At 44.3% G+C, this 24,497-nt stretch overlaps 1 long non-coding RNA gene across 2 annotated transcripts; it reads right to left on the reverse strand.

Moving 5' to 3' along the window:
- Positions 1–3,571: 3,571 nt before the first annotated feature.
- LOC117505641 lies at positions 3,572–5,894 on the reverse strand. Of its 2 annotated transcripts, none has more exons than XR_004559195.1 (3): positions 5,605–5,894; positions 4,804–4,940; positions 3,572–3,629 (listed from the first exon to the last, which is right to left on the reverse strand). It is a non-coding gene; the product is annotated as an uncharacterized LOC117505641 (long non-coding RNA). The 2 variants fall into 2 exon arrangements; XR_004559196.1 differs by lacking the exon at positions 5,605–5,894 and adding an exon at positions 5,269–5,337.
- Between the last annotated feature and the right edge of the window lie 18,603 nt (positions 5,895–24,497).

A 24,497-nucleotide genomic window follows, 5' to 3' on the forward strand; every position in this document is an offset into this window, starting at 1 on the left:
ACTGCTATGTGACTAAAAAGATTAATCCAGGTTTTGAGTATATTTCTTATTGTTACATGGGAAACAAGGTACCAGTAGATTCAGTAGATTCTCACAAATCCAACAAGACCACGCATTCATGATATGCACACTCTTAAGGCTATGAAATTGGGCTATTAGTAAAAAAAAAGTAGAAAAGGGGGTGTTCACAATAATAATAGCATCTGCTGTTGACGCTACAAACTCAAAACTATTATGTTCAAACTGCTTTTTTAGCAATCCTGTGAATCACTAAACTAGTATTTAGTTGTATAACCACAGTTTTTCATGATTTCTTCACATCTGCGACGCATTAATTTTGTTGGTTTGGAACCAAGATTTTGCTGGTTTACTAGTGTGCTTGGGGTCATTGTCTTGTTGAAACACCCATTTCAAGGGCATGTCCTCTTCAGCATAAGGCAACATGACCTCTTCAAGTATTTTGACATATCCAAACTGATCCATGATACCTGGTATGTGATATATAGGCCCAACACCATAGTAGGAGAAACATGCCCATATCATGATGCTTGCACCACCATGCTTCACTGTCTTCACTGTGAACTGTGGCTTGAATTCAGAGTTTGGGGGTCGTGTCACAAACTGTCTGTGGCTCTTGGACCCAAAAAGAACAATTTTACTCTCATCAGTCCACAAAATATTCCTCCATTTCTCTTTAGGTCAGTTGATGTGTTCTTTGACAAATTGTAACCTCTTCTGCACATCTTTTATTTAACAGAGGGACTTTGTGGGGGATTCTTGCAAATAAATTAGCTTCACACAGGAATCTTCTAACTATTACAGCACTTACAGGTAACTCCAGACTGTCTTTGATCATCCTGGAGCTGATCAATGGGTGAGCCTTTGCCATTCTTGTTATTCTTCTATCCATTTTGATGGTTGTTTTCCGTTTTCTTCCATGTTTCTCTGTTTTTTTTTTTTTTGTCTATTTTAAAGCATTGGAGATCATTGTAGATGGCCAGCCTATAATTTTTTGCACCTGCGTATAAGTTTTCCCCTCTCCAATCAACGTTTTAATCAAACTACACTGTTCTTCTGAACAATGTCTTCAACGTCCCATTTCCCTCAGGCTTTCAAAGAGAAAAGCATGTTCAACAGGTGCTGGCTTCATCCTTAAATAGGGGACACCTGATTCACACCTGTTTGTTCCACAGAATTGACAAACTCACTGACTGAATGCCACACTACTATTATTGTGAACACCCCCTTTTCTACTTTTTTTTTTTTTTACTAATAGCCCAATTTCATAGCTTTAAGAGTGTGCATATCATGAATGCTTGGTCTAGTTGGATTTGTGAGAATCTACTGAATCTACTGGTACCTTGATTCCCATGTAACAATAAGAAATATACTCAAAACCTGGATTAATCTTTTTAGTCACATAGCACTACTATTATTCTGAACACTACTGTACATACTGGCCCGGGCTCTGCACTCACAGGATGCAGGATTGCTCTGTGTCCATAGGGTGAATAAAAAGTCTGTGGGACATACAGCCTTTTCCTGTCATGCCCTGGTCCTGTGGAATGATCTCCCTGAAAGAATAAGATTGTGGATACAACTGGCGGAAATGACATTCCCCTCTTCAGTATTGCATTGCAGGGGTCTTCAGGCATGTTCAAGCGGGAGACCACCCCGGGGAAGACCCAGGACATGCTGAATAGATTGTATTTCCCAACAACCTTGGGGACGCCTTAGGATGAAGTGTGGGATGAGTTGCTTGCTCTGCTGTCACTATGGCCTGGACCCAGATAAGTGGCTGAAAATGAATGAATGAAAGTATATTTTAAGATAGCCATGTCACAATTATACCGGATCACCGCCTTTTTGTGGTGGAGGGTATTGTGTGCTCCAGCGATCCTGGTCGCTGTGTTTTCCGGAGCTTTTGCTCCTGGTAGGGCCACCCTTGGCAAATTGGTCCCAGGTGAGGAGACAAACAAAGGAGCAATCTTTATGACCCTTTATGATTGACACAATAATGGATGGAGTCACCTCACCCAGATATGGGAGATATGGGATATTCCTCCTGGTGCCAAGCCTGGGGGGGCTCACAGGAGAGCACCTTGAGGCCAGGTGTACCGTTGTTGGACTCGGTTGTGCTCAGCCCAAAGAAACCATCCATCCATTTTCTTCCGCTTTATCCATAGTCGGGTCACGGGGGCAGCAGCTCAAGCAAAGCCGCCCAGACCTCCCGATCCACACACCTCCCCCAGCTCCTCCGTGGGAACCCCAAGGCGTTCCCAAGCCAGCCGAGAGATGTAGTCCCTCCAGCGTGTCCTGGGTCTTCCCCGGGGCCTCCTCCCAGTGGGACGCGCCCGGAACACCCCTCCAGCGTCCAGGGGGCATCCAGAAAAGATGCCCAAGCCACCTCAACTGACTCCTTTCGACGTGGAGGAGCAGCGGCTCGACTCCGAGCTCCTCCCGAGTGACCGAGCTCCTCACCCTATCTCTAAGGGAGTGCCCAGCCACCCTGCAGAGGAAACCCATCTTGGCCGCTTGTACCCGCAATCTCGTTCTTTCAGTCATGAGCCAAATCTCATGACCATAGGTGAAGATCGGAACATAGATCGATCGGTAAATCGAGAGCTTTGCCCCCCTATCTCCGTGTGGGTTCACCCGCAGGGAGTCTGTAGAGGGTCTGGTGTGCTGCTCTACTGGCAGCGACCTCCTGGTTTTCATCAAAACCTGAGCAGCAGTATTCAGTACCATCTGCAGCCATCCCATACTCTTATGTCGTCTTGATGTACATTTCCACTCTAGCAGATCCATTCGTGCAAAAACTTAATGTCACCAGGTTAAAGTTACCACTCTGCTGCTTTATTTCAGTGAGTGCCATTTTAACATTTACTGTTATTTTAATTGTTTCTTTACAGACATGCAGCTTTTGTTGGTGATTAAAGAAGAAACTCCCCCTGAACACCAGGACCTTAAAGAAGAAGAGAAGCTGTGGATAGGTCAGCAGCTGGAGGAGGCAGATCTCACCAAGTTTGGTTTCACTGCCGTCCCTGTGAAGAGTGAAAATGATGATGAAAAACCAGAGTCATCACAGCTTCATCAAAGCCCAAGTGATGAGAGCACAGAGGCTGAGCCTGTAGCCAGCAGCTCATCTGTACACAGAACACTGACAGCAGAAGCTGATGGAGAGGACAGTGGAGGACCACAACCAGCCAGCAACTCAGGTCCAAACAGTCATTTACAACCAGATACCAGTGGCAGGAGTTCAGACACTTCTGGAACTGACACTGATGACAGTTATGACTGGAAACAGACCAGAGAACTTCAGTCATGTTTTAACTGTCGGAAACATACCAATGTTGTTCATTCAGGCAACACTGATGAGAAACAATTTAAAGGCTCTAAATATGGAAAAGCACCTGGTCAGATGAACAACTCAGAGCAACAGAAGGAAAAGCAAGCAAGAAGAAAAGCATTTAGCTGTTCTGATTGGAGTAAAAGACAAAAAGAGAAGGGCCCTTTGAACAAAGACATGACAATTCAGACAGGACAAAAACAATTTGGCTGTTCTGAATGTGGTCGAAGATTTGGACTAAAGGGCAACCTGAAAACACACATGATCATTCATACAGGACCTCGCAGAGAAGGAGGTATGGGTCTTACTGAAATCAACCAGGCCTACAGAGCATCGATAATAAGTATTGGCCAGTACTTAAAGAGCTCTGAAGAAGAAATCATAAAAACGGTCACACAACACCACGAGGCCATAAGTGAACGGACCTCAATCACTAAACTGGCAAAAAACTTTGGCGGAGAACTTCTACAAGAGAGAAAAAGCAACAGTCTCACGCCTGCAACAAAACTTGCAAGACAGACCAGAGAACAATACTGCAAAAAAGAAGGAAAACATCGAGTGGAAAGATGGAAACAACACAAAAGAGCCGGACGTTTCCAAGAAGAACTCGAAAAGGAATACATCGACAAAGTTGGATCAATGCAGTGGCTAAAAAATGGAAAACTTGGTTTTGATGGAGAAAGAATTCTGATTGGAGCACAAGATCAGGGACTTCTAACTAATGGCTTCAAAAAAATGGCAGGGATCTCACAAAATGATAAATGCCGATTCTGTCATACAGCTGTTGAGAGTGTAAACCATCTAACATCAGCATGCCAGATCCTCATGGCAGATGGGCATTATACATCCAGACATAACAAGATCTGTCAATATCTCCACTGGAAGATCTGCAAGGAACTGGAGTTGGAAGTCAAAGAACATGTCTGGGAGCACGAGCCAACACCAGTCTCATCCAATGGAAAAATAACGATCTTCTACGACAAAGAGATCCCAGCAGGAAGACACATAGAAGGAGGTGCAATCAAACCTGATATTGTCATCTGGAACAAGCAAGAGAAAACAGCCAAAATCATTGATGTGACAGTCCCCAATGACTACGGCCTGAATCGAGCTGAAAGGGGAAAGATCTCAAAATACCAAGACCTAAAAAATGACCTAAGAACAACATGGTCATTGAAAGACATCGATATCATTCCAGTTGTGGTAGGAGCAACAGGCCTGATGAAGAAGAACCTGAAGAAATACCTTGAGGCAATCCCCGGTCACCCAAGTGCACATGAGGTGCAGTTGTCTGCGATTAAGGGAACGATCACCATCTTGAAGAGAGCCCTTGGATACAATGCCAGATCTGGTTAAGATAACTATAGAACCTAGGATGCAACTTTAGACCCCAGGTTTGGGACCCATTGCATTCTACTAAAAAAACATCAAAGATAAATGAAAAAACAAAAGACAAAAGCAGTTTGTCTGTTCTGAATGTGGTCGAAGATTTGGACGAAAGAGCTACCTGACCAACCACATGATAAATCATACAGGACAAAAGCAGTTTGTCTGTTCTGAATGTGGTCTAAGATTTGGACTAAAGGGCAACCTGAAAAACCACATGATGAATCATACAGGACAAGTAGAATGCAATGGGTCCCAAACCTGGGGTCTAAAGTTGCATCCTAGGTTCTATAGTTATCTTAACCAGATCTGGCATTGTATCCAAGGGCTCTCTTCAAGATGGTGATCGTTCCCTTAATCGCAGACAACTGCACCTCATGTGCACTTGGGTGACCGGGGATTGCCTCAAGGTATTTCTTCAGGTTCTTCTTCATCAGGCCTGTTGCTCCTACCACAACTGGAATGATATCGATGAAAGACAAAAACAATTTGTCTGTTCTGAATGTGGTCGAAGATTTGGGAAAAAGAGCAACCTGAAAATGCACATGATAATTCATACAGGAGAAAAACCATTTGAATGTTCTGAATGTGGTCAAAGATTTGGAAGAAAGAGCCACCTAAACAGACACATGATAATTCATACAGGAGAAAAACCATTTGACTGTTCTGAATGTGGTCAAACATTTGGACGAAAGAGCCACCTAAACACACACATGCTAACTCATACAGGAGAAAAACCATTTGTCTGTTCTGAATGTGGTCAAACATTTGGACTAAGGAGCTACCTGAATACACACATGATAACTCATGGAGGACAAAAACCATTTGTATGTTCTGAATGTGGTCAGTGTTTTGGACGAAAGAGCTACCTGAACCGACACATGATAACTCATACGGGACAAAAATCATTTGTCTGTTCTGAATGTGGTCAAAGATTTGGACAAAAAAGTAACCTGAACAAACACATGGTAACTCATAAAACCTCCACAAAGCGCCTAGGCACCAGGGCGTATGAAGAAAATGGTGCAACTTCTCCCAGTGCTGTGGGGAGACATCTCTACTGTAGCAGCACTGGGTCATCCACCAGATCAGCATTGTCATCCACCAGATAGTTCTGATCCTGGACCCCAGCAACAACACCATCAAAGGGCTAAAAGAATCCAGCGAAATTGGTCCATTGGGGAGAAGAAAAAGATCTCTGTGTTTCGCTTACTCAAACTTGAGAAGTGGGGCAGGAGATCAAAGGCAGTATTCGAGGAGAGGAAAGGTCACCATCTCGAAGAGAGCCCCTCGGATACAAAGTCAGTAATGTTAAGGGTGCAGCTTTAGACCCCGGGTCTGGGGCCCACTGCACTCTTGTAGAAGGAAATTCAAGGCAAATGAAAAAAAAGACAAAAATATAGCAAAGGACACAATAGAATTGCAACAGCCACCCGAGAGAAGAAGTTGAAAGATTCTGGAGACCACGATTTGAAGACCCAAAACAACACCAGGATGCCGAGTGGATTGAAGTAATAAAAGAGAAGAACATAGACAAACAGAAAATGCCAGCAGTGGAATAACTGAAGAAGGGATAAGAAAGAAAATTTTTGAATACAGTCACTTGAAGGCAGCTGGCATTGACAAAATTCCAAATTTTTGGCTGAAAAGACTGACAGCATTGCACCACCACTATGCTGTGGCTTTCATAAAAATGTTGAACGGAGAAGAGGGCACACCAGATTGGCTAACGACTGGGAACACAAGCCTACTACCAAAGACCAAGGAAACACAGCGTGCCACACTCCTGGATCATGAAGCGCTTAGAACTCTACAACATCAATGAGGAAATAAGATCTTTCCTGAGGGGCACAAATGAACAAGTGGAACACCACCAGGAAAAAAAAAAATCCAAAAACTGTGAACCATCTGCTGTACATGGATGACTTCAAAATCCTTACTGACTCACAGCAGGGACTCAGTCGGCTCGTGGAAGCAGTTCATAAGTTCTCCAAAGACGTTGGTATGGAATTTGGACTGGATAAATGTTCTAAATTAACAATCAAAAAAGGTAAAAAGACAAAAACAGAAAACGTACAGTTGAATGAAGGGAGCTACATTGAAGATCTGGCTGTAGACTCCACATACGAATACTTGGGAATTGAACAAAATACTACAAATGAGCACAAGAAAATGAGAAGGAAAACAACACAAAAATACTTAAACCATGTAAAAAAAAAAAAAAAAAAAAATCTGCAAATTGGGCTTAACACATGGGTTAAAGTTTTCCATCACCACAATGGATTTCCGTCATTTGGAAAATTTAGCCACACATACGCGCGCATGTGGTGTCATGTATTTTGGGGCCGAAAGCAACATTCCATTCTGCGCTAATCAAAGTAGCAGCAACGTCGGTGTGGATTGCGCCGCACCGCAGTGGAAGAGACTGTGTGAATTTTCCTTCCTCTCCGCTCTGTTTACTGCTTGCCATGAGCCACGGTCTTTCTCCTCCCTGTCTAATTATTCCTATATGACAGTTTCCACCATTATGTTTCAGACAGATTAATAACTGTTTTTAAAAAACATTGCTTTCTATTGGCTGGCACCACCTGGCATGAGGGTTCATTGCTGTTTCATTGTCATTAACACATTCTTGACACCAACCAGACTAGAGTCATGATTTTAATGCATTTGTTTGGTGCCAGCCAGCTCAGCTATCAGGTGGGAAGGTACTTAACTGTCAAATAGACTAATGAGGGCACAGTCTGAGAGACTAATGACGGCACTTGATAGCTCAAATGGAATCCACTTTAACAGTTCAGATGGAGCACACTTGATAGTTCAAAAACCCGTCTCTACAGTCCCTCCTCTGGGACTCGACAGAGTCCCATCTCACCAAATATACCCCTGTGCTGTTTCGTGACAGGTCATCATCTGTGAAAATAACACCCCTCTAATTACTGATTAAGCTGGTGCAGATATCTAAAGGGTACAATTGATACTAATACAGTAAATACATTCAAGTACTGGTGAACATAAATGCTGGTATTCCTACATACTAAGGCACAAAGTGGTCAGTTATCAGCTGGATTACATATCAAAGCAAGGTGACACTCAAACATCGAGTTGGGTATAAGCCAAGGCACTTAAAATGGTTACATAAGCCAGCCTACAACAAGCTTTTAGTCATAGCAAAACACAGACATTACATTGGCATTTTGTGTAACAAATCATCTTCTGGCATCTATTGTCTTACTCAACCAGAGGCTCCAACCCTTTATACTTGGTTCTAATTATTATTTTCTTATCAAAGCTCACACGTCTATTATTCAGGCATATCAAGCAAGGGCTGCCTTATCACTATTTATTCAGCCAGCTAAGGAACTGTTCTAGGGTTAACACAACGAAGTCTAGCCTAATGAAAAACATAATGAATTGTTACCCTTCATGTCCGTTCTTGAGTCATCTGTCTTACCTAATCATATAATGGGTTATCATTACAGGCCATTTCTTAACATTTTCCACTTTGTTTTTTTTTTTTTTCCAGCTTGTTTTCAATGCCCATTCAGCAGGACGCCAAACCTAAGCAACGCATGTCTTTTGAGGCATGCACTAAATAACGAAAGGGGTCCCTATGATGCCTCTTTACCACTAACTTTCCGGATACGCCGTGTAAGGGTCCCCTTTTATAAATCAACCAATGTGTTAACTATGTGTGTGCATTAGCTTTACCTGTGTTACACAAATGATGGTAAGGATAGACATTTATCAGACCTTTGTTATTGACATATACCAATCCACTTTTTGTACACTCATTTCTGAAACCAGTCCATAATCCAAATCCAAGAACCAGAGTCCTTGTCCGTTTTCAGAGCCGTTAAATCAGTCCGAGTCCCCCGCATTCACTCAGCATCCGAGTTTCGGGGAGGGTACGTTAGAGAATATGAGGGGGTTTGCCTTTCAGGGGCAGTGGAATGAGGATCATCAGGGAGTATGGCTTGCAGACAATCGCACAGTGCTCTGAAGGTTCTCTCCAGCTCATGGTTCTGCTTGGTCAACTGGAATAGGGCCCCCAGAGTATTTTCCCCCACTTTCAGGGTGGACTTGGACATTTCTAGGTGTTCCCTTCTCGTATGGTCCACCATGCCGAACAGCTTGTTTATGCTAGTCTGAAGACAGTACATCATAGTCTGAAGGCACTCCTGAGCACAAGAAATGTTGGCATTGTCACGGTGCATCCTTAGCAGGTATGCGGCCGTCTGACTCAGTTTGGGCATGAGTGCATCGAATACCAAGCTGGGAATGTGATTCGTGAGGGGCAGGATGTGATCCAGGGTCTTTGGAGCAAGTTCCTGTGGAAGCTGGAGCTCTCGGGACAGGATTGCCATGTCCAGGGGGGTGACCATGATCAGATTAAAGTTGTGCAGTCCAGGGGATAGGAGCAACATGGGGGAGGCATCTCGCGTGCAGGAGGAGTATCGTCAATGTGGCACGAGCAAGTTGTTGGGACATGCATATGGGCATTCAGCAGTCTGTACAGGGTTCCCTGTTGTCTTGGTGGGCGAAGTGTGCCTAGGTCAACCCGTGCTGGTCCTCCTCCAGAGGCATTGGGCTGTTCCGAACCCCTTCCCTGCATTGGGGAAGGGAAGTTGGGGACAGATCCTTGCTGTGGGTTAGGTCTAGGGTGCACTCGAGCTTCTGCCACATATGGCCGACATCGGCTACCTCCCTTCATAGGTACTGTTGCTGCCGGCACATGCGACTGTCTCCATGGCATCTGCGGAGGGGGTGGTTCCCGGAGACCAAAAGGTCCTCCAGATGATGGTGGAGTCCCTTGGCCGTTTCATGGTGCAGGGTGAAGCAGTGGAACCCTCGTCGCTCGGGGCAGAAACAATAGGGGTCCTCCTGACGCCAACTGGGACAGCTGCTGGAGGGTTGGCGGTTGTGGCGGCTCACCTTGGCTCGACTGGCCCTCCGCTGGATCTTCTCCTCCAGATATGTCTGAGAGATCAATCAGACATGGCAGAGGCAGATCAGGAATAAGTTCCAGGTCAGAGGAGTCTGGTCTCCCAGCCATATTTGTGTCCTATTAATATATACATATACAGTCATTACTATATCTCCATGTCATTCTTTCAGACATTGTCTGTCTTATCCCTCGTTGCGGGTGCATGTGTGTAAATGTAAATGTGCATGCATGTCTTCTCCCTCGTCTACAACGCCACTAAATACTGTCCATCCCTGTCCTCCCTGTTACTTGTTGGGGTATATGCCACAATGTCAGGTACTTGGGGGGTGTCAGGGAGGACATTTGGTATTTCATCCATTTCCATATATTCTGGTTCTCTGCCTATTTCTTCCGTGTCTTCATCTAGGGCTCGGATGGCTAAAAGGGCGAGTTGTCCTACCCTAGATGCAATCAACTTATTAACCAGAAATTTTAGCAAGGGAATACCACAACATATTACTAGCAAGATAGCCACTCCTATTAGCGCCAAGACCACACCCATCTGATATAACCAGTCCTTCCATGGTATCCACCCTTAAAGCCCCAAAAAGCGTGAACAGTGGGCCAACATTTATTCCATCTCCTAAGGTATTTCCAGAGGTCTCGTCAGTTCCGTTCCTTCCTCCTACAGAGTTACTTAATAGTTCTTGTTGAAACTCTCCGAGTTCGATTAGGAGTTTGGTTAAATTTCCATCTTCCCCCATATGCATGGGTATAGCTGTGCAACATTCTGTTGCTTCAATCATGATGCAAACTCCTTGTTCATCAGCCATCATCATCTCGATAGCTAATCTGTTTTGCATTGTCATTAGTGAGGTGGCATGCAGTTGTTCTGATAAAGCTCCTACAGCTGCTAATGTCCAATTCAAGTATCTTTGCTGATTATACCATAGGTCAGTGTTTTTCAACCTTTTTTGAGCCGCAGCACCCTTTTTATATTTACAAAATCCTGCGGCACACCACCAACTAAAATAATATTATAATGCTATTACCTCTGGTTTTGCGCAAAACCCAATTATCGCAATAGAAAATCGATACAGAAAACATCGCATTTCGAAAATCCTCAAGCATTTTGCGCTCTGATCTCAAGTAGGGCTGTCACGATTAGGAATTTCTGGAGACGATTAATTGTCAAATAATTGCGATTGACGAATATATTGTCTTTTTTTTTTTTCTTTTTTCCCCTTCTTTATATTCTACTATTGTAGTATAATTACACAACTCTGGAAGAACGTTTGGCTTCTGTGAGTGGAGAAACTGGGAATGGTGCAACATTTTTATTTTTATCTTCATTTTACATACAGTCCCAACTTTTTCTGATTTGTGGTTGTTTCTGTTGCATTTCTGAAATTGTTTCTCCTCATCAGTCACGTTTTGTGCTTAAACACTACATTAAGCTTAAGATTGAACAAATAAATACCTTTGGAAAATAACAGCTGTTAAAGTTCAGAGTTCTCACCTGCTTTTTGTGATCTGTGCATCTGAACATTGTTTTTTTTTTGTGGCTCAGTTCATTCATATATTCTCATTTTTTAAATATGTTTTTAAAGCTATTTGACCGTTTATTTCATCTCATGATCTCATAAATTCAGCATACGACGTGCACATGGTGTGAACAGGATGGTAACGGCAGAATCACACCTTTAGAGAAAGTTCAGAGAGAAGTAAAGGCAGCTTCACGTTTCCGTTTTGTTAACGTTCACTCGGGTTAAAATCCTCTCTCTGCTCCGCGCTCGCTGCGCACTGAACGTGTCGCGCCTGCATTCAGGAATCTCCCTCACCCACCCCCTCCCTCGCAGTCTGCAGCCTGTTAACTCCGCGCATGTGCGCGCGCACACACACACACACAGCTCCGCATTTTAGCCGACTTTTGAAGAAGACGGCACTGTTTTAATCGGCCGTCAGCCTCCTTGTTATTGTCCCGCCTTAAGACGAGAGCGAGGCTGCAGCACAATGACGTCAGATTCTGAGTCGCGAATATGAAAAATACCCACGGCACCCCTGACGATCGATCACGGCACCCCGGTTGAGAATCACTGCCATAGGTAATTAATCCACTGCACCTCATGGATCCTAGAACAAATTTTTGGGGTTACCCCGAACAGAGCTGCTATCCATCCCCATTTTTCCCAGTCTTCATCTGCTTTAACTCTGCTTCTATCTGTGGCTTCTAATTGTCGAGGTATCCCTTCTGGTACCTCGTCTTTGGCTGTGATGTTGTGGTCTATTTTGAGTGTTATTAGTTCTCTTTTCTTACGAAGTTTCTGGGGTATGGTTTGTGTTCAACGTGGTTTTTCAATTACTGTTATTGCTCCTGTGAGCATTACGGGGGCACAAAGGCCTTTCCAATTAGGGGACAGAGATGACAAGAGTTTCTTCTTTTGTCCGCATGTCCAAAAAATATCAGCTTAGGGTACTGTCCCATTAGCTAAATGTGGGATAGATATCCATGCAGCATGGGTGAGATTCATTCCAATTACAGACCCCCCTGTGGCCGGTACTACTTGTTCCCATTGTATGCCTGCTGTAGGCAGGGTGTGACATACAGTAATATTCCATGATGTTTGGGCCGGTTTATATTCTTGTTTCTTTTGCGTTCACTGTATGGGGTGTTTTGACTTGGCCATCCCTACCTGCCAATTACTTATGTATTGTGCTGCTGAGCCTTTAGCTATACAAAATGGGTGTATCATTCCTTTCTCTATTCTAATAATGGGTGGTAGGGTTGTCCCCCCTTCTGTACTTAAGGGCACAGGACAAAATTTACTGTTGGCAGCATACCTTTCATCACCTGCTGCCATTTTCATAACACATTGCGGATAGCACTCTGCTTGTTGTGAGTTATGTTGGGGACTTCTGTAACAGTTGTTGATATCAGGTAGGGGTTTAGCCTGAGGTATCACATTTTTCCGGTGACAGGCTATGCAAGGCTTTTCACTGATCTGTCTAGCTGAAAATTTTAACCACTGGTAAAATAAATTAGTCTTCAAACTTTGTCTGCGGGCTAGGTCTATACTGTGATCCCGTCTCCCTAAGCGACTACTCGTTTCTAGGCTTCTAATTGTCCTCTTTTTCCTTGATTTAATTTTTACCCATTTTGTGGCTTCATGTACTGTAACAGTTACATCTTGGTTTCCCTGCATCCTTTTTTTTTATCACAAATTACCTCTATGTTGATTGCTCCCTCCTCTTCACATTTGGTGCTAATAGCTTCACCTAGTATGTAATCCCCCAGCTGTCCCTGTAGTCCTATGTTCTTATAGGCTCTTAATTTGATATATGCCAAATTATATGTTTTTCCTGTTGTTAGAGTGCCTTGTTTGGTTGCTATTGCGGCCATAGCCACAGCACAGTCAATTGTATGTTTTGGATGTCTGTCCCCACCCATACCAACCACCAGTAGTATGGTCAATCCCTTGAGTAGTTCCCTGATCATTGTTCTGATGTTGGTTGAGGTGTGCCACTAGCTGTGCTACTGAATGGACTTTCACAAGGTGAGCTATAACCAGGTGTGTCTGTCCTTCCTCTGGCTTGTTGTTCTTGCTGTTCTACTGTGGTTAAGTCCGCTGAGTTAATGAGTTAATTTTCCAGTTAATTAGTGCTGTGAATGATTTCCTGACATTGTACTGTGCACACACCTCACATTCACTCAACAAACGGTCCACCATGGCTGCCATATATGGTGACCACCAGACAGCTGTTAATTTGTTCATAATTTGGACTCGCGAACAATGATCCGGTCCGTGGGCCCAAATGATCGCATGTCGTAATAGATTGGTGGGTAACACAAAATGCCCATGACTACTGCGCCACAGTTTGTTAGCTGGCCCTTGGCTGCGCATCTCAATGGCGCCTCGTTTAACCCACATACGTTTTTCCTCTCCACTGGCTCTACTCTGGGCCACTATCAGTGCCTCAGGTGAAACCAGTCGGGCACAGTCTTGGATGGTCAATATTGGGAACATATTTTCCCCTTGTGCTCCTTTTTGTGCTGCATCATCTGCCAGGTTGTTACCTTGAGCTATAATGTTATTATTCTTTTGATGACCTGCACATTTAATGATGGCTACTGCAGATGGCAGTTGGAGGGCTTGTAACAATTGGGAAATTGCCTCTCCATGTGTGACAGGGGTGCCATCCGCCCTCAAGAATCCCCTTTGTTTCCAAATGTTTGCATATACATGACATACGCCGTAAGCGGAGGCTGAGTCTGTGTAGATGTTAACACGTTGGTCTTTAGCTATCTGGCAAGCCACAGTTAAGGCTTTGATTTCTGCCAGCTGGGCCGAACAAGGCTGATCAATTCCCTGGGACTCCAATAACTCAAAGGTCTCACCATCAGTGTTTAGTTTAACAACAACCATGCCCGCATGCAATCCCGCGGTATCCCGAAAGAATGAGCCGTCCACAAACAGGGTTAGATCTGCATCTATGACGTGGTTATACAAATCTTCCCTGGCTCTCAAGAATTTCTCTGTTTCTACCACACAGTCATGTGGAGTGCCATCAAACGGTGTGGTTAATTTGGTGGCGGGGGTTCACCTTGTGACAACATTGTAATGTTATCTCTGGAGCAGATAACACGACTTCGTACCTGGTGCGTCTGGCTTGTGTTAGGACGAAATGTTGACTAGTCAACAGGGCATGCAGTTGGTGCGACGTGTACAATGTTACTGCATGTCCCATGATTATGGGTGATGCTTTTTGAAATGCGAAGGTAGCTGCTGCCAGACCCTGACAGCATGGTGGAAGTCCCGTTTCAATGTTGTCAAGTACTGTAATAGGCCAATGGTTGTTTTCCTTCGTTTGTGTCTTGCATCAATACGGTGCAGGCCTAACCAGCTTTTTCAGTAACATACAAATGGAAAGGTTTTCCATAATCAGGGTTGCCTAACGCTGGAGCAGTTTGCATGTCTGTCTTTAGGGCCTCGAAAACTCCAGTTGCCTCATCTGTCCAGATAAGGAGGGCTGCATTGTTTGTTTGACCCGCAGCTCTGATCATAGCACGCAAAGGTGCGGTTTTTATAACATAGTCACAAATCCACGGCCGACTGTAACCTGCCATCCCAAGGAATGAAAGCATTTGTCCCACTGTTTGTGGTTTGGGAGCCTTGATTACAGCCTCCACTTGGCTTGGGGCTATACATCGCATGGTCCCACACAACTGTCTCCCCAAGTATTCTACTTGTTGTTGGCAGAACTGCAGTTTGTCCTTACTTACTTTGTGACCTCCATCCGCCAAAGCATGCAGTACAGTTAATGAATCTATTTCACATTGTTCTTGGGTCTCTGATACAATGAGGAGATCATCCATATATTGCACCAATGTGCTGGGTATATCAAGGTGTTGTAAATCTTCAGCCAGGACTTTGTTAAAGATAGCTGGGGACAGGTTCAGTCCCTGAGGCAGACGTGTGTACGTTAGTTGTTGTCCCAGAAATGTGAATGCAAGAAAGTGTTGTGAATCTGGGTGCACAGGTACACTGAAATAGGCTGAACACAAATCGATTACTGTGTACCATTTTGCTCCAGCAGGGATGCTTGATAGTATAGTATGTGGATCAGGAACCACAGGTGCATCCATTTCTACTATTGCGTTGATAGGACATAGATTGTGTACCAGCCGGTACTCTTTGGTATTGTTTTTAGGGATAGGATAGATGGGAGTATTACACGGGCTCTTAGTTTTTACTAAAACTCCTGCTGCCATTAGTCCCTTGATTACTGGTTTTATGCCTTCAATAGCCTGAAGTTTTAATGGATACTGTCTTTGGTGAGGCAGTTTTGCTCCTGGTTTTACTTTTATTTTTACTGGTAGGGCTGTTTTTACCAGTCCTACATCTGTTTTGCTTTTGGACCACACCACTGGTGGTATTTGCTTTAACAGTTTCTCTTGTTGGGCCGATAATACCATCTGTGTCTCTGGTCTAGGATTGAGCTCTACTTTTTGAGCTATAGCCTCATCATTTACTTTTAGGTTAATTCATATACGAGGTCTATTAGACAATAAACCGACCCTTTTATTTTTTTAACTATATGGATTTGAATGACGTGCGATTCCACCAATCATGCTTGAACCCTCGTGCGCATGCGTGAGTTTTTTCACGCGTCGGTGACGTCATTTCCCAGTAGGCAGGCCTTGAGTGAGATGTGGTCCCGCCCTCTCGGCTGGATTCCTTTGTTTCACACGCTGCTCCAGATGGCGCGCGTTGCTTTATCAAAATTTTTTCTGGATCTCTGAGGAATATCCGAGTGGATACTATTCGAGAAATTAAGATGGTTTTCGGTGAAAAGTTTAATGGCTGATGAGAGATTATGGGGTGTTTCTGTCGGTGTAAGGACTTCCCACAGAGCGGGACGTCCTGCAGCGCTTCCAGGCGCCGTCGTCGGCCTGTTTCGACCTGAAAACATCCTAATCTAAGGCTCAATTCACCCAGGACGTCGTGAGAGAACAGAGAAGATTCAGAAGAGGCCGGCATGAGGACTTTATGCGGACATTCCACTGTTTAAGGACATTTTTTAATGAAAGACGTGCGCGCAAATTCGCCGAGTCGTCACGGAAACGACTCGGCGAATTCTGTGTGCGCCGCGACAGGAAAAACACCTCCGTGTTGAAAACCATTTGTAAAATTCAGGCAGCTTTTGATGGCTTTCAACAAGTGAGTAACTGAGAAATTGTTTAACAGCTTGGGCATGTTCCAACTTGCCCGTTAAGGTTTCCAACGGAGGTGTTTTTCCTGTCGCGACCCCCCGCGGTCGGGTCCGGCCCGACATGTGACTCTGCCCGCACGTTCTTTCATTACAAAATGTCCGTTAACAATGGAATGTCCGAATAAACTCCTCATGCCGACTTCTTCTGAAAGTTCTCTGTTCTCTGACGACTTCCTGGGTCAACAGAGCCTGAAATGTGGAAGTTTTCAACTTGAAACGGCGAGATGCTGCCGCCTCGAAGCGCAGATCGCCGTCAGGCGCCGTGGGCCGTCCTTAAAGCGACACTACCAGACCAAAAGCTCTCATCAACCGTTAAGTTTTACCGAAAACCAGCTGAATTTATCGAATGGTGTCCACTCAGTTGTGCCTTACAGTTTTGAAAAAATTTTGATCAAACAAAGCAGCAGTCTCTGAGCCATTCCTAAACAATGAAAAAATCGACGAGAGGGTGGGCGACTCCTCACTCAAAGACTGCCCGCAGGCGAATGACGTAACCGACAGGCGTGAAAATCTCTCGCATGCCCACGAGGGTTCAAGCATGTCTGATGTAATCACAGGTGATTTAAATCCATATGGTTTTTGAAAAAAATAATAAGGTCGGATACTTTTCTAATAGACCTCGTAAACTGCTTGTCTTTTGAAAGATGTACCTGTCGATTTTCTATGTTTTGCCATTCTCTGACTTCTAAAGCTGCCTTTACCATTGGGCCTAGGTCATGAGATTCGTACTTATCCGACACTAAAAAGGTCACATGAGGCGGCATTTGGCACTTGGTACCATTGCTGTTCAGCTGAAGTCAGCTTGACAGAGGCTGCGCCCCCTTGGGGCCTAAATAGATTTCTGTGGTGGTTATGTGAAACAGCTGTTGATTCATCAATGTGTCCCAGCAGCATGCATAGTCAGTTTGTTCTTGTTTGGCATCGAACATCAAGGTGACATGCAGAGGTAAATTGGGCGGATGTACTGCTGCATAGTGTTGTTCTGCCCAGGGTTTCCACTTTTGCCACTCCAGTTGGAGATTTGAGTTTTCTGGTTGTAACCTCAGCCAGTACACCATGGGTTGTACGGTTTGGACCTTATCTTCCATGTCCATAAGAACCATAACGTTGGTAAGTGCTTCGTCAGAAAAGTGTATTTGCAGCCCTTGATGGGTACACACTATCTTGGTTTGTAGTTTGCATAGAATGTCTCTTCCCAACAAGTTCACAGGTGTATTTCGTGAGTATAACAGGGGTGTTTCAATTGTTTTTCCTGCAACAGTTACAGGAAGTGGGCATGTAAAAGGTATTACTTGGGTTTTCCCAGAGAAGCCGATGGTCTTAATTGCAGACCCAGAGAGGGGGAGATGAGCGCCCATTTTCCCTATGCAAGAGTATGTTGCCCCTGTATCCACCATAAAAGGGAAATCTCTGAATATTAACGGTGACGGTTGGCTCCTCCTTTGGTATCGCAGAAATAGCCAATGTCACAGTTTCCCCCTGCGGCTTCTCTAGGCCCCCCTATTGCCAATAGGTGGAGGATCCGACCCAAGGTCGGGCTGGACAGTCCCTCATGCGATGTACGGATTGTCCACAGCTCCAACACTCATTGGGAGGTTGATTCCCTGCTGGGGGTGTTGGTCCTGTAGGTGGTCCCGCTTGACTGTTCCTGGGAGCCAAGTTTTGGAATCTGTTTCCAAATGGATTTTGGCGAGGTCCTCTCTGCCACCCTCCTCTGGGACCCTGGAAGTTCCGTGGTTCTCCACCCATGACTGTAGGTGGGCCCATTTCCGGGTGTGCCGGTGTTATGGTAGTGATGGTGATGCTCCACTGGTGCTGAGGCTCCCCCCGTGGGAGCGTTGTTTCCATTGGGTCCAGTTACTCCTTGGGGGCTCTGTGTGGTTGTTACCACAGGCGCCTGTATGGTGGCAGCAGTGTTTGCTGTAGTACCGGTGCCCGCTGATTCGGAAGGAGTCGGACGGGAGTCAGAAACAGGGGTCATCGCAGGAGCTTGGGTCTTTGCTTTGGTCAGTTCTCCCAATTGCATCTGCACCAGTTTTTGTGTCAGGGATTTGGTTGCATCATCTTCTTTTTGTTTTTCTTTCTTATAGATTTCGAGGTGGTGACAAACATGTTCAGAATATAAGGCCCAGTTCATTTTTGATAGTCCCACTACTCCATCTAGGGCTTTCTGAACAGCTTCAGGTAGAGCTTTTTTTTTTTTTTACACTTATTTTGAACAGGATTTCAGGCGCTGGGGAATGGTTCCATGCGTTTCCTGTTTCCTCCGCCCACCTCTTCTGGAACCTGTGCAGGAATTTCTTTGGGCACTCCTCGGGTTTCCAGTCCTCATCATCCAGCTTAGAGGGGTCCAAAACCTCAGGGTATTTTCTTCTCTGTTCCTCCCACATAGTGTTTCTATAGCGGTTAAAGGGGACTTCATCGTATTGATTAGTGCCCACCATCTGTACTAGTCTGACCCTTTCTGCTAGTTCGTCAGTGTCATGCTTCCCCATTACATGCATCAGCAAGGCCTTTTTGTCACCCAAAGACAAGGTTAACCCTGCAGTGCCTTCCTCTAGGGCGGTTATCCATCTCCCAGCTCCTTGGGTGACGTCTGGCAGTCTATTGGCCAGCCCCACCATGTCTGTCCAACTCCATGAGGTGTACACATGATGACCATTTCTAACTACCAGTGGGCACATAGTGTCTTCCTTGTCCTTTTCTATCCCTGCGGGGGCTCCATAATTTCTGCCGGATCGAGTGCTACTGACAGGTCCCCAGGCGACCCAGCAAGCCAGTTATGTCCTGTTCCAGAGCTGCTATTTCTTTGGCTGTACGTTGTTGTCTTTGTCTGAGTCGGGCCTCTCTTGCACTCTCAATGGTGACCTCACCAGAAATCCTCCGGGTGGGCGGCTCTTTGGTGTGGTTCCCTTGATTGGGTGTTGACTGCTGTAATTTCCTTCTTTCCTCCACTAGCCAAAGTTGTTCAGCTAGTTCTTCATTGTCTCTTCTGGCCAAATCCAGTGTGTCACTAAACCTCTTGTACCACTCCTCTGAGCCCGTATGGCCTGAGAGTGTCCAGTCGGCTGACTTATGGTGGGAGGGGATGGTTTTCAGTCGGCCTCTGGGCGCAGGTGAAGGTTTCAGCTCTCCCTCTTCTTCCTCATCCAACTCAGCTTCACTGTCATATGTTGCCCCCTCCATTGACCGGGGTGGGGTGCCGCTCCTCCTTGGACTCGGAGACCTCATGGGCTCCATTTGACAGGTTGAGGGCCTGTTTCCTTGTGGCTCTCGGGTCTTTAGTGTCAATGTGAACTTGCCCTCTACATCCATGCCCTGGTCCTCTTCAAGAGTGCCTAGTACAAATTGTCCAGCTGTTTTCCCCCTATCATGACATTTATATGGGGGTGGCTCTGCTTCCCAGCACACTGGCTGTGGTCTCTTTGGATTTTTCCTCTGCCACCTTCTCTTTTCTCTGTTGTAGCTTTTGTGCTTCTTGTTTGAACAGGGCCAACACTTTTTCTTCAGCTCGTTTTTTGTTATTATTCATGTTTTTCTGCTGATCTTTAATTTCTTTTTTCTGTATTTCTACAGCAACTGCTTCGCATTGCACATAACTGGATCAAATGATCCCTCCAATGGCCATTGCCTGTCCCCATGTGACCTCTTATGCCACTTTCTCATACATCGGTTGGCCTTAATGCGTTTTCCCTGGATACCTTGTTAGTACTAAGTCTAGCGGGGTAGTTCCCCAACCTTGGCCTTGAGCGTTACCCATATAACCCTGGCAAACACTGAGTGAGGTGTTCCTATGGTGTTCTGGTTGTCCCTCAGGGACTGTCCTGATCCAGACTAATAGTTTGCCTGCTGTAACACCAGTTTTGTATTTAAAATTCTTAAATGGATTAAATTTCCACCTATATTTTCCGTCTTCTTTTTCTTTAACCAAATATGCAAATTTACCTGTTTCCCACTGAACCTTCCTTGGACCACAGTCAGAGTCAACCTAGGGAATAGTTCTTCACCTGGATCGTTTGGTAGTGTTATTAATTGATCTAATGGTATACTAATTTCTTTATTAGGATCAGCACAAGGCAGTTCCAACCACGGGGCTAAGCCTTGATGCCACAGTCGTCTTATCAGCAGCTCCCAATTAATTAGAGGGAATTGTTCTTTCTTTTGTTTTAAGTTGACTATTCTAGTTATTTGCCATAATTTCTGATTAATCTGTTGTTCGTCCTGCCAATGCTTTACAGCTGTATTATCATAATATGTCCTCTCCAGCCAAAAATGTGTCCTAATTCCCTGGGTGTCTGTCTCCGTCAGTTGAGTAATGTTCGGGGAGTATTGTTTCATCATCACTTAAGTCTCCCATCAATGACTGTCCCAGGCATTGATCAGTCTGTTAGCCTTTTACTATATTTTCTTTTATTTTAACTCTTTAATTTTTAATCAGTTTTCTTCTTTAATCCTTTTACAGTTCTAATTCTTTAGTTTTAGTAAATTTTATTTCTTTTAATAATTTTATTAGTATTACCAAAGACCTCCTAATGTGTTTGCACTCCTGACTTTCTTTCCTAATTTTTAACTTTCTACTCTCCCGTTATTTTCTGCTATGTTTATTTACTTCTTAATGCCTAGTCTTCCTTTCTTTGAAATAATATCTGCCTTTATATCTTTTTATTTCTATCACTCTCTTCTCTCGTCTATTTTCTGTCATATCACTGCACCCGTCATGCAGCCTATTTCTCGTTTTCCTCTTTGTTATGCACACCCAATCCATCACGTTGGGTTTAAACGCCTCAACCTTCTCGCGCACTCACATTAATCTTATATGTCAGCCGGTTTACAACTTATTTAAGCACTCCCAGCTCGCTTGTAACACCCAGCTTACTCTCGATGCTCTCCCATGAGCTATCACACAACTCCAAATCCTTTTACCCAAAAACTATTCAAACAAATCCCTATACGTCTTTGTCTTGACCTCTGTCACCCCTTTACTCCGTGGCCTCAGACAACTTCTTTGTTGCCTCTAACATCAATGAGTTATGTCTGAGTATCTCTCCTTCACTTAGACAGCGCTCAGTCGTTGCCAGCAACTGATATGTTATTATCTTTACCAAGCTCCCTCCCAAGCTTACAGTATTTCTCTTTACTCTGTGTCTATCACACTCCATGAGCGTCTGCTGTGCCTCTCTGCACTATTCTTTTCCTCATTTACTTATTTCTCCTGCACTTTACAAGCATGTATTGTGCCTTCCGCACTACTTTTTCCTGCTTCAGTCTCTTTTTCTATAAATACACTTATGTTACCTTTTTACTTCTCTTTTACTTATTCTCAGCATGTACTGCTAACCAAATTAACCCTCCTAAAAACACAGCGCATGCTATCAGCCAGCATGTTATTGACAAATTTAACATCAATTGTTCCCAAGCATCCAGGTTAATCTCACGCACGCTATCCGCACCAGAGTTCATGACATTCCTAACATTTCACTCACATAGACACCCTCTTCCCTGGGGACACTCATTCACTCTCTGAGCATTCTATCCAGAAGGCCTGAGAATTTTTGTCAATCTTATCATCTTTTTTGGTTTCTTATCAATTCTCTGTTCCAGGTTCTTTTGGTTAAGAGACAATTACAAAAATTTCATCTGTGACTTGGGCGGAATCCAGACTCAATCCTCCAGAGCATGCAGATTTTGTAAAAGGTTTCTGCTTACCTTTTTGTTGTGATCACTTTCTATGTTACGTTCTGGAAGGTTGGTCCGTGCCGACCCAGGTCGCCGTGACGCCTCTGGCTCGCCAATTTATGTTGTGGTCCTTCTCTCTGTTCGTCTCAGAATGCCTTCTTGGATAATGCAAAAATGACTGCAGGTGGTTTGCAAGAGAGGGGACACAATACTTAGAAAAACTCAGCCTTGGACAGGATAAAATGCACAGAGTTTAAGTTTATTCAAGTGTTCAGCAGAGCAGAATACTTGCACAAACTGAGTCCTGTAGAGAGACTGAATGTGTTCCAACCGCGCTCATCTTTTATAGAAAACCCGCGGGCATCGCTCCTCCTCCGATATTTTATTTATTTCATTCTCCAAACATGGTTTTCTAATGGAAGCAAACTTTAGTTCACCCTAAGCAGGTGTAGCGCTAATTATTCCTATATGACAGTTTCCACCATTATGTTTCAGACAGATTAATAACTGTTTTTTAAAAAACATTGCTTTCTATCGGCTGGCACCACCTGGCATGAGGGTTCATTGCTGTTTCATTGTCATTAACACATTCTTGACACCAACCAGACTAGAGCGTCATGATTTTAATGCATTTCTTTGGCGCCAGCCAGCTCAGCTATCAGGTGGGAAGGTACTTAACTGTCAGAGATTAATGAGAGCACAGTCCGAGAGACTAATGAGGGCACTTTAACAGTTCAGATGGAGGACACTTGATAGTTCAAAAATCCTACACAAGGCACAGGGTCGGCAGCAGCAGTGTTAAGAAGGTGACAATGTGCATGTAGTGCAGTGTTCAGAGTTTGGTGGTGGATGTTGAACTGTTCAGCAGTCTGACAGCATTTGGGTAGAAGCTGTTTTTCAGTCTGGATGTTTTTGCCGGATGCTGCACAGCCTCCTTCCAGAGGGAAGGGGTGTGAACAGACTGTGTGCAGGGTGGGTGGAGTCTTGGAGGATGCAGGTGGCTTTGTCTCTACATCTGGAGATGTAGATGTCCCCAATGGGTGGTAAGCTGCATCCGATGGTCCTCTGTGCAAACTTCACCACCCGCTGCAGCACTTTATTCTCCGCCACCGTGCAGCCACCATACCACACAGGGAGGCAGCAGGACAGGACACTCTCCACTGCACAGCTGTAGAAGGCCCTGAGGACCTCGGTGTTCAGTCTGGCCCTTCCCAATTTCCTCAAAAAATAGAGATGTTGGTGGGCTTTCTTGGTGACAGCCGTGGTGTTGGTGTGCCAGGTGAGAGTGTTGGAGAGGTGGACTCCAAGATACCTGATGGAGGAGACGATCTCCACCGCTGCTCCGTTGCTGTAGAGGGAGGAGGGGATGGTGGGGGCTGACCTGCGGAAGATATCGATACCATTATCGATTCCGCTTATTGATTCGATTCCTTATCGATACCTCTTGTGAATTTTTTTTTTTGTACTAAAAGTAGGCTTTGCAGGTTTTCTTTGTCAGGGGGTCAAAGAGCTTTTTCTTATCGTGCACCCGCTCTGTGGAACGGTCTTCCTGCGACTGTAAAGCAGTCAGAGTCCGTGGACATTTTTAAGTCAAGACTTAAAGCCTATTTTTATTCTCGTTCTTATGAATAGTTTTTTATTTTTTTGTTTTATTCTTTTACTTCTGTTTTTAATTATGTATTTGATTTTTTTAAAAAAAATTTATTTTAATTTTTTATGTTGAACTGTTCTGTGTGAGGCACCTTGAGATGGCTTTTGTTGTAATTTGGTGCTTTATAGGCCGATTAAATTGAAATTGAACAACATTTTATTGAGTCTTAAAGTAAATAAATATGAAATTGGTTACTGGATCCTTAAATTCTGGACATAATAAACTCTACATGGTGGATCTTTGATCTCTGGACATAAATAGAAATTAACAAAATCTATACTTTTTGTCAAAAACATTTACTTTCAGACATTATTGGCATGAATGTCTTTCCATATATCTGAGCTCTTACAGCTGCTGTGCTGCATGTCAGGATGTAATTCATAAAGAATGCAGGATGTCTCATTTTGGGAAGAAAAACAAAACCTTTTAGTAGACTGTAGTTTCTTGTCTGTATTACATTTATAAAGAGGTGTCATTTTATTTAAAGCAGCGATTCGTTTTAGATAGATAGCTTTTATTATCATTGTCGTTAGAGCAACGAGATGTCCGCACTCACATTCCACATACAACAGCAATTGATCTACAATTACTTGTTTACCGTAATAATGGCACAAATCAGAATTAGGACAGAGAGAGAGAGAGAGAGAGACAGACAGAGAGAGAGAGTCAGAGAGAGAGTCAGACAGACAGAGAGAGAGAGACAGACAGAGAGAGAGAGAGTCAGACAGAGAGAGAGA

The sequence above is a fragment of the Thalassophryne amazonica genome, unplaced genomic scaffold (assembly GCF_902500255.1).
Source record: "Thalassophryne amazonica unplaced genomic scaffold, fThaAma1.1, whole genome shotgun sequence".
Lineage (NCBI taxonomy): Eukaryota > Metazoa > Chordata > Actinopteri > Batrachoidiformes > Batrachoididae > Thalassophryne > Thalassophryne amazonica.